At 36.7% G+C, this 9,738-nt stretch overlaps 1 long non-coding RNA gene across 1 annotated transcript; it reads left to right on the top strand.

Moving 5' to 3' along the window:
- Positions 1-6,284: 6,284 nt before the first annotated feature.
- Positions 6,285-8,861, top strand: LOC149039523 (uncharacterized). The gene is made up of 2 exons (XR_016179622.1): positions 6,285-6,668; positions 6,894-8,861. It is a non-coding gene; the product is annotated as an uncharacterized LOC149039523 (long non-coding RNA).
- Positions 8,862-9,738: the final 877 nt, after the last annotated feature.

Raw genomic sequence — 9,738 nt, 5'->3', positions numbered from 1 at the left:
TTTGTTAGTTCTAAGCGTGCTCTGTAGTTTATATTTGACTGTCTTGTTAGGTCAAAGTGCACTCTGTAGTTTACGTTTGATGGTTTTTTAGGTCTAAGCGCGCTCTGTAATTTACGTTTGATTGTCTCGTTAGTTCTAGGCGCATTCTGTAACTTACGTTTGATTGTTTTGTTACTAAGCGCGCTCTGTAATTTATGTTTGATTGTCTTGTTAGGTCTAAGCACACTCTGTAGTCTATGTATGATTGTTTTCCTAGTTCTAAGGGTCCTCTGTAGTTTACGTTTGATTATTTTGTTAGTTTTAAGTGTGCTCTGTAAATTACGTTTTATTGTTTTGTTACTAAGCGCGCTCTGTAGTTTGCGTTTGAATTTTTTGTAAGGTATAATCGTGCTTTGTAGTTTACGCTTGACTTTTTGTTAGTTTTAAGCGCGCTCTGTAGCTTACGTTTGATTGTTTAATTAGTTCTAAGCGCGCTCTGTAGTTTATGTTCGATTGTTTTGTTAGGGCTAAGCACGCTCTGTAGTTTATGTTTAATTGATTTGGTAGTCTAAGTACACTCTGTAGTTTACGTTTGATTGTTTTGTTAGGTCTAAGTGCGCTCTGTAGTTTACGTTCGATTGTTTTGTCAGTTCTAAGCGTGCTCTATAATTTACGTTTGATTGTTTTGTTAGTTCTTAGCGCGCTCTGTAGTTTACGTTTGGTTGTCTTTTTAGGGCTAAGCGTGAATAGAAACAACGAATTTTTTATTCTTTCATGAACACTATTACTTTATGGAGGCTAGAAAACGCAACTGAGTAACCCAAATCTTTCGGCCAATGCCAGGTCAAGTCAGAGCGTCTATCTACAAATAGCATAAAAAAGTACTGAGCCTAGTCAAATGCAAAAACATACGTTGAGTTTCCTTTTTTGTATTTAAATACCAATTCTTATTAGCAAGGTAACACGTGTCTCCAAATATTATTACATTTTAGATCAGTTGCAGGCCTTTTTTATTGCCGAATTGCATTTCCAATCTACCTTTTTCTTTATTTTCTAAGAGAAGCAGAACTTGCCATGCCTTAAAGTAAATTGCTTAAATCAAAACTTCACAAAACTTTTTATAGCATCAGGGTTATAAAGAACTGTTTCACTGAAAAAACGTCAAAGCAATTTCAAAATTTGCCTTGTGAAAGGAAAAACATGCATCCTTCTCAATAAGATATGGCGATTCTGAGCATTTCATTTGATAAGTGACTTTAACACGAAGTAAGGGTGCTTTGTGGCTTACTGATTTTCTTCTTTTTATTTTTTTCCTTTATTGCTGCATAAAAAAAAATGGGGTCTTGAAGAACATACGCAGTTCTTGCGAATGCCAGTTTTGCGCTTTTTTCAGGAAAATAATAGTATTGCATACATATTTTTTGCTGTCATGTCCTGAGGTCTTTTTCTTCAACGAAGCATTAGATGTTTCATTAAAAAAAAAAAGTGCTTCTCTCACTGACGAAACATCTAAGCAGGCACTTCCGTAACTTCGCATTCTTCATGTACCAACCCTTACATGAAAGCTACTTTTTAATACAAAGAATCAACTAAAAGCTGCAAAATTTCAGAATCATAAACTAAAATAGCATACCTACCTTTGGCATAAATGTAATAAAATTCGACTCCATAACAAGGACGAAATTAAGTTTCGAATTGTGCTGTCTGCAAAATGGTGTTTTCGTCAAACTGGAAACTTCAACTCGACATGAGAAGTGTACACGGAAACCGACAAAATTTTTCCACACGCAATAGCCAACTCACAATTAAAGGTGGAAGAAGAATGAATTGTATGGCCTGTACTACGCTCCTAAATACCCATATACCGCAGGAATTTGGCGACTTAACACGGAAAAGTAAATCTTTCCACGGCATAGGGAACTTTTGTAACCTGAACGCAGTTTAAATGTTTATAATGCGTTTTGCTTTGAAAGTCTGGCAAAGCTTTTCACACAGCAGAATGAGGGCAACGTCTAATTTCAGGAAATGCGAAAACCGGGTCTCAACAAAGATGAAGGGCGATTTTTTGCCGAAGAGACGACAAAGTTACAAAAGTTCCCACCATACCTATGGGGGGAACGAGAGAGGGGGGGGGGGGGGAAATGAGAAGGTTATGTACAGTAATATTATTTTAAAAAAGGATCTGGACAACCGTTGGATAACCGCGGTCGAGACAAGGTGAATCGAGGATGGCAACGGCATCAAGAACGCAGCGAAAAAAATTGCTTTAACGAGAAGTTTAATAGCAGTGCACGTGTTTGTCTAAACTTTGTGGCTGTCATCTGCTATAAAGCAACGCTAAATCACTCGGGTTTGAAAATTCTGAGAGCGGAAACACCGAAGGCAAATTATTGCGTTCAACGCAGGGAGAACGCCATTCCCGACTTCTCGCGGTTCAGTGATCTGGTGCCGAAATTACGGCGCGAAAAAAAAGCCAAATGGGAAGTCTCTCTCATCGGTATAAAGAATAAGTGATGTGGTGGTGAAAATGGGCGAAAATAAATCGAAAAATTTAACTTGTGAGGATGAAAAACTATTGGTAGGAGAGGGGTATTCAGTTGGGTGAAGGTGGAAAAGAAAGAAAAAAGCAGAACTGATTTATGCAAGAAAGCTGCAGCAATAAGGCAGATCAAACTTACCTCTTGTGTCTGAATGCTTGGACGTAAAACTTCTCTAATATTTCAGAGCTCTCGTTTGGCGTCCGCATACAGACATGCCTCAGCTGCTTTGATGTCATCATCTAACCGTTTATTTTTTCTTGCTGATTCGTAGGGAGGGCTTACTGTAATTGGCGAGACGAAACGAAATTAAAATCTGTAATTTGCGAAATAAACTCGAAATCGGTAATTTGCAAAAACAGAAATATGTCATTTGCAAAACTGAAATCTTTAATTGTTCGAAAGAGGTCGAGTATAAAGGCTGATCTCTTTTTAATTAATTTTATATTCGAGAACAACGTATTCTAAGGAATCATAGTTGTGGGTTAACCAAAACAATTCCTCTCTCTTTCTTTTTTTCTATTTCACAGTGTACGTTCCGCTCTAACTACACAACATAGCGAATGACTCGCAAATAAGTGCTGTCAGACTTCTTCCAAGATCACAATACACAATCCAAAAGATAAATGAGAAACGGAGAGAAGAAATGTAAAATGTATCTGATTCCAACCCTTCATCATCTGATGACAAGGTAACGACGTCGAAACTCCAGACACATCTGATAAGAGATCTACTTCAAGATATCCAGCAATCTTAAAATTGGACAAATCTGCCCTCCTTGTGTAAAAAATCCCTAAGAGCACCAGACATAGTTTTGACCGAAGTAAGAGCTTACTTTAGCTCCTTTTTAAGTATAATTTTAACAAACAAACTCTTCTTCTTGTTATGGTTTGTTCGTAAAAAATTTGAAATTCTGGAAAGAAAGCTTTTATGCCCAGTTTTAATTAAGCTTTGTGATATTGCTCCTCTGGCAAAAGGGAAAACATACAAAAATTAAATGATATAAAAAAATTTTTATTCGTGGTCATAGTTTCTGTAGCAAAGGTACTCCCTTCTATTTGCAATGTAGCAAAAGAAGAATACTTGACCTCCTCAGTACAGAATTCTTTGGTTCCTTTGGGGGAAATCCTCCACGGTTGAACTTCCAAATACTATAAACTTAGAGCATTGAAAATCACTAAATCGCTAGATCCCTAAATCGCTACACGAACTTTCTTTCGGTCATGTCGTAGAAATCTGAGGTTGAAATCTACGCGAAGGGGCTCCAACCTCATTAATACAATACAATACAGTATTCTTTATTGAACGAAGGTGACGTAATTACCCCGATGAGTTATCTAACTTACGGCCTTGCGCTAGTAGTATAATAATCTTTATTTACGCTTCTACTAACCTGTATGATAGAGTTCTTTAAGAAACAAAACGAACTGAAACATGCAAGTTTAGCCCGTAGACAATTTGTACTGGAAGCGGAGGAACACGCAAGGTTTAATTTTTCTTACAAGTTTTGTCGATTATTTTATTATCATTTCAACCGTGACTAAACAGAAAAAATATATATATTTAAAGCCCGTGAAAAATGATAACTATGGCTTATTTCATATCAAATTGTGCTATTTTGATGGAGGGATCATTTTAACGCGAACGACTACGACAAATATTGAAGTTTTGTTACTTCACTTTCGGTTTCTGCATTTTGTGTAAAACTTTTGTACTCATTGTGAGATCCTTCTGTATTTTGTCTTGGAAGAAAAACGAGAGAACCCAGATGTTAATTTGCTATTTGCACTTACCATAATAAAATGTGCCTCTAATGAATGGTGCTAATTAGAAAAATCGTGCGCGCTAAAAACCCGTGCAGTTAGACGAGCCATTCAGGGAAGAGCTCAATAACCCACGACGAACGACTACGACAAAAATTGAAGTTTTGTTACCTCTCTTTCAGTTTCTGCATTTTGTGCAAAACTTTTGTACTCTTTGTGTGACTGCCAACAAAGTCAGGTTTCAACTCGCGAACGCTTTAAGAGTTATCTACATTACGATTGATCGTGGTTGCTAAAAGGAACAAATAATTACAAATGATTTCGAAGTAGAAGGAATAGGAAAACGCAAAACAGCAGAGGAAATACAATCGGACCAGGAAACACACTCACAAACGTTGTGTGACTTGCGAGCATGAAGGACGGGAAAACTAAAAGATGATCGCAGCGAAGGAATCGATGTTAACCTTATGCACTCTGATACTCCATTGTTCACTTTTTTCCTGAGAAACTTTTACGAATGAAATTAAACAAAGCAGAATTATGCGAAAAAATCTAACAGAATACAAATCGCTGTGAGTTAAAAGAATGCGAAAAAAATACGAAAAATGTGCGTGCAAAAACACAAAAATGTAATTAGGAACGTAAAAGGAAAGAAATCACTAAGTGGGAATACCGCAGTATCACTTACGAGGCCCTTCTGTATTTTGTCTTGGAAGAAAAATGAGGGAACGCATATGTTAATTTGCCGTTTGCGTTTACCAAAACAAAAATGTGCCTCTAACAAACAGTGCTAATTAGAAAAATCGTGCGCGCTAAAAACCCGTGCAGTAAGACGAGCCATTCAGGGAAGAGCTCAATAACCCACGTGCACGTATAAGTTTAAAAGGCGCACTTTTGAAATTATCACAAGCTTCGAGAAATTCTACTTTAGTGATCAATTCTCGTCACAATTTTAGCCCTTAAACAGTGTTTTCTCTCTTGGAAGCCCTCTTTCGTTTCTCGTTTTGTCAAACTTAACATCACGTATCATTTCTGGCAACGGACGGAAGCAGGTAAGCGTTTATCGAAGCTTATAGAAACAAGTAAAACTGTGTAAACTAATTCTAAAAGCAGCTGAGCCATCTACAAATTCAAGAAGGGCTCCAGATCGAAGCTTCGTTTTATTAAATCCTTTAATTCTTTCCAGTCGCTCGTATTTCCGCCCAGAAGCTGTCAATAATTTAGCAGTAGAAATTCTATTGCGTAATTTTTTTGTTGTTGCAAAATTGGCTTCCTTGAAATTCTTCTTTGAAACTGTTGTCGCGCGGAGGGTAAAATTTCCGCACAGCCCCATCCTACATTATACATTCAGTTCTTGAACAGAGAAAACAATGACAAAAACAATACATTTCCATTGGGAAAACAGATTTGGGAAAACAGATTTGCCGAGAATCTGGAACAAGCTAGAATTAAACTGACAGAATAATGTCTTCTTCTCAGCGCTCGTCTCGAACTTTTCGTTTCTTCGAAAGTAAGGCTGTGTTCCTAGGCGGGGTTTTGTCAGCGTATCGTTTTTGTATTTCTTAGCTCGCGATGTCATTAAAGTTTGCTTCTCTATTTGGGACCTCTGTAACCTGATAGACCACTTCTTAAACCTGTGGTTAATCAAGTTTGACCCATAGATAGTATGCGGCGTGTGTAAATTGCGCTTTAGGAGCCGGTAATAAATCGTAAATCAACCGTATGACTATGTACGTAACATAAAGAGAGGTCTTGTTTTGACACTTATTCCATTTCTAATTTCCCTCTCTACCCATTTGTTAGGACGGTATCGCTGTTACAAATGACTGGAAACTGAATAACAAGCCCAGTCTTCCAACCACTGGTAGGACCAACATGATCTCGAGACCGAAATTACGATTATCGTTATTTCTAAATTGGCACCAAATTTATGGATATAGTAATTTCGTGGCACTCTTTACCAATGCTTACACGTGTTAAATAAAGAGAAGGACTCGGTTCCACTGTCTTACAACATTCAAGATGGCGGAGGAAAGGGGTAAATGTGCGTTCAGTTGTGATCAGCATGATCTCGACACCAAAATAACGATTATCGTTATTTCTAAATTGGCCCTGAAATAACGAATATCATAATTTCAGTGCATGTCTGAGACCTTCGGGCTCGAAGCTTGGGAACTAGTATTCAGGGAAAGATAAAATGGCGGCTTACGGCGGCGAAGGAAATCTCAGTAGTTTAATATTTTAGCGTGAAAAGGCTTGGGTGTTGTGATCTGGTTCTCAAGTAAAAAAAAAATCACGGTCTGCAATGGCCCTACCACCTTTTGAACAACAAGAAAACATTGAAACGGTGGTAAAAAGCAGCAAGTTTCGAAGTCTAAACGAAAGATAGGTAAGCTGAGTTTCAGTCAAATATCATGACATTTGGGATGTAATTTCGATACCGAATAAATAGTTCTACATGGTTATACACGCATAGGATTCTGTTGTGTTCACGTGAAGGCCATTTCAGCCATTCCTGCCACTTGTAAGTGGTAGGAAATAAAAGATATGTATAGTTGTTTCGTATTGAAGCCCTGTGAAATCACAAATTTGATTTATTTCTTCTTTGTTTTAGGCGGTCATTATCCATTACTTTTGGAAGTCGATGCTGATGAGAGAGAAAAAATGTTTATGATTATTTCTTCTCTCGAACATTTTACTATTTAGGTACCAAATAATCTTGATACTGAAGACCATTGCATCCTATTATGAAAAATGTACCCCTGATTGCTTTGTCAACATGTATGATGTAATATACCTTGAGATTTGTGGGATTTTCACATGTAAACTAGAAATACCTGTGGAGGGTAATGATGTACTTAATGCAAAGTGTTTTGGTACAAAGTCTGCTTTGCTGTAATCTACCTGAAGGTGCTTTTTATATGCTAGTAACACTTGCACAGCCCAGTCAAAATGTTCTTTAGTAGTAGTCAAGCTGGCTGTTGTAATTATAGGCAGCAGAGGCCAAACCTCATCCTGAAAAGCAGTCTGAAAGGTGTGAAGTCAGTGGAAGATACTTCATTGTAGGTGGCCAAATTGCAGGCTGTCAGCCCATTTTGAGTGAGTAGTTAAACTCAAGATCGGCTATTTTAACTAATTTTATTGAGAGCCAAATCCTGCAAGGCTTATATTCTGTATTAATTTGAAGTGTTACTTTTATGTTTCTTATTTTGCAGTAAGTGGGCTTGTTGTGGCCATTTTTCTCTCAAACATTTTTTTCAGCTTAGTCAAAACGTTTTTTAGAAGTAGGCAAGCTGGCTATAGTAACAGAAGGTAGAGACCAAACCTTGTCCAGACTAGACGCCTAACAAATGTTCTGTGTGGAAAGCCAAATCCCTGGTTACCGGCACATTTTGACTAGGCTATTTGTTATTTAGCTACTCTTATTATTAAAGATTACTGCATTCCTTTTTAATAATTTGCTGCCAATTGTATGCTGTATATAGCTTATGATTTGTGTGATTTTCAAGAGTAAATTAGAAATACCTGAAGATGGTAATGATGTACTAGATAACGTACTTGATGCAAAGCAATTTTGGCACAAAGTGTATGCCTTGTCCTCAGGTGATTTTAACATGCTAATAAGATTTGTTATTCAAATAATATACATCAGCTGGAATAGGAATATTGAAAGAAAAATAATAATATTTAACCATAACAAGTTTTGGTTTTATGTCCAAATTAAGCACTTAGTTGAAGATCACTGCACTGATCAGGCCCCGAAGGCCAAAAAAGTGCTGTCTGCTGTTAGTTTAATTTTTGTCATTTCTATTGATTTATTTTATTTATCAATGTTTCTTTGAGTTATAATTCATTGACCTCTTTCAATAGTGCAGGTTCGCTCGTGTAACCTAATCCTACATGTATGTATGTACAATCTCAGTTGAAATTTTGAGTGGCAGGCAAGCTGGCAATAGTAATAGGCAGCAGAGGCCAAATCTTGTCCTGAATAGAAGTCTGACATGTGTGAAATTGGCAGCTATTTCATTGTAGGTGGCCAAATTGTTGGCTGCAGCACATTTTGACCTGGCTGATTGTGTGTGTGTGTTATGTATGTGTTCTTCTTTTTAGGTGTTAAACAGGTCAAAGTACCGAAAAAAACCTCTGTGATAACTTGGTAGTCTAAGATGTAAAAATTTTTAATAATAAGGTAAAGCTTGATCATTCTTAAGAGTTTGCATCTGTTCTAAAAGTTTTGGGGAGAGTTAGGGGAGCATTATTTATACAAATGTATTTAAAAAGTAACAAAAAAATAAAAAGAACTAGGGCAAAATCCCAATTTGCTTTAAAAGTTTATTTTAATTATAAGCATAATTCTGGATATAGCTTGGGATTTGTGTGATTTTCACAAATTGTTAGGTTGTTATGTAAACTTAATTTACAGTAACCTTGTTAGTTTTCAGCTTCAAGAACAAGTACATAATTGCAGGAAAAGCTTGAAGCTTGAAAAATTGACTGATGAAACTGGAACAGATGTCATGAGATTTGTACAATAGGTTGGCCTGGGAGGGACCAAGAATTAAAGAATTCATTGATTCTCTTACACCTTTTGTCTGCATAGTGTGCTTCTGTAGAGCTTAGTTATTGCTGTAGAAAACGTTTTTGGAGGGCCCTTGAGATCACTCACTTTTGAGCTAGTTGCCCCTAGGGAAGAGGATATCTGTACTTATTATCTCCCTTGGGGGGGGGGGTGAAGGGTTAAAGACTGATTCTTCTCCAGTAGCCACAAGTACCCCTGCATATGGAAATTTTGAACACTATTAAGGGGCTAGTACCCTCATTTCATACTTGAATTTCTAATTTAGTGTAAGTTATGACAAATAATGAATGTAAATTCATCTTGGTTGTACAGGTTATATCCAGCAGTCCTTAAAAAAAAATAAAAAGGTATTTTTCTGAATTAAAAAAAAAGTGTTCTTGCTTCAAAGTAAGTGCATGATATGTCATTCAATTAATGCTCTAGCAGAGTTTTTGTTTGAAATGCCAAAATGAACTTCATGAGTAAGGACAAAAAAAAAGACAATAAGCAAATGTTCCTCTGTATCCTTTATGTCAATTTGGGCTGAAAAACAGGTTTTTTTCCTTTTGCAAAAATTAGCTTATTTCACGACCAAAAACGATGCAAACAAGCTGAAACGTTATGTTTTCAGCAAAACAGCGATAGAATCTGCGAAAAAACAATGGAGACAAGCTAACACACAGTGTTCTCAGTAAAATTTGGGCAAACAAAACCTTAAAAACCAAAAGAAAAACAATTGCGCTGACTTACCCATTTTTTGCCAAGATAACTGCCAAAACACTGAAAACTAGCTTGAAACTACATGTTTTTCACAAGATCGCGACGAAATCTGTCTAAAAACTCCAAAATACGGCAGAAATGTACGATTTTTGCAAAATTTTTCGCTAAAGTTGACAAAAAC

Source organism: Pocillopora damicornis, chromosome 9 (assembly GCF_964200805.1).
Source record: "Pocillopora damicornis chromosome 9, jaPocDami1.2, whole genome shotgun sequence".
Lineage (NCBI taxonomy): Eukaryota > Metazoa > Cnidaria > Anthozoa > Scleractinia > Pocilloporidae > Pocillopora > Pocillopora damicornis.
The sequence above is the reverse complement of the archived record's forward strand: the minus strand, read 5'-3'. Positions and strand labels throughout refer to the sequence as shown.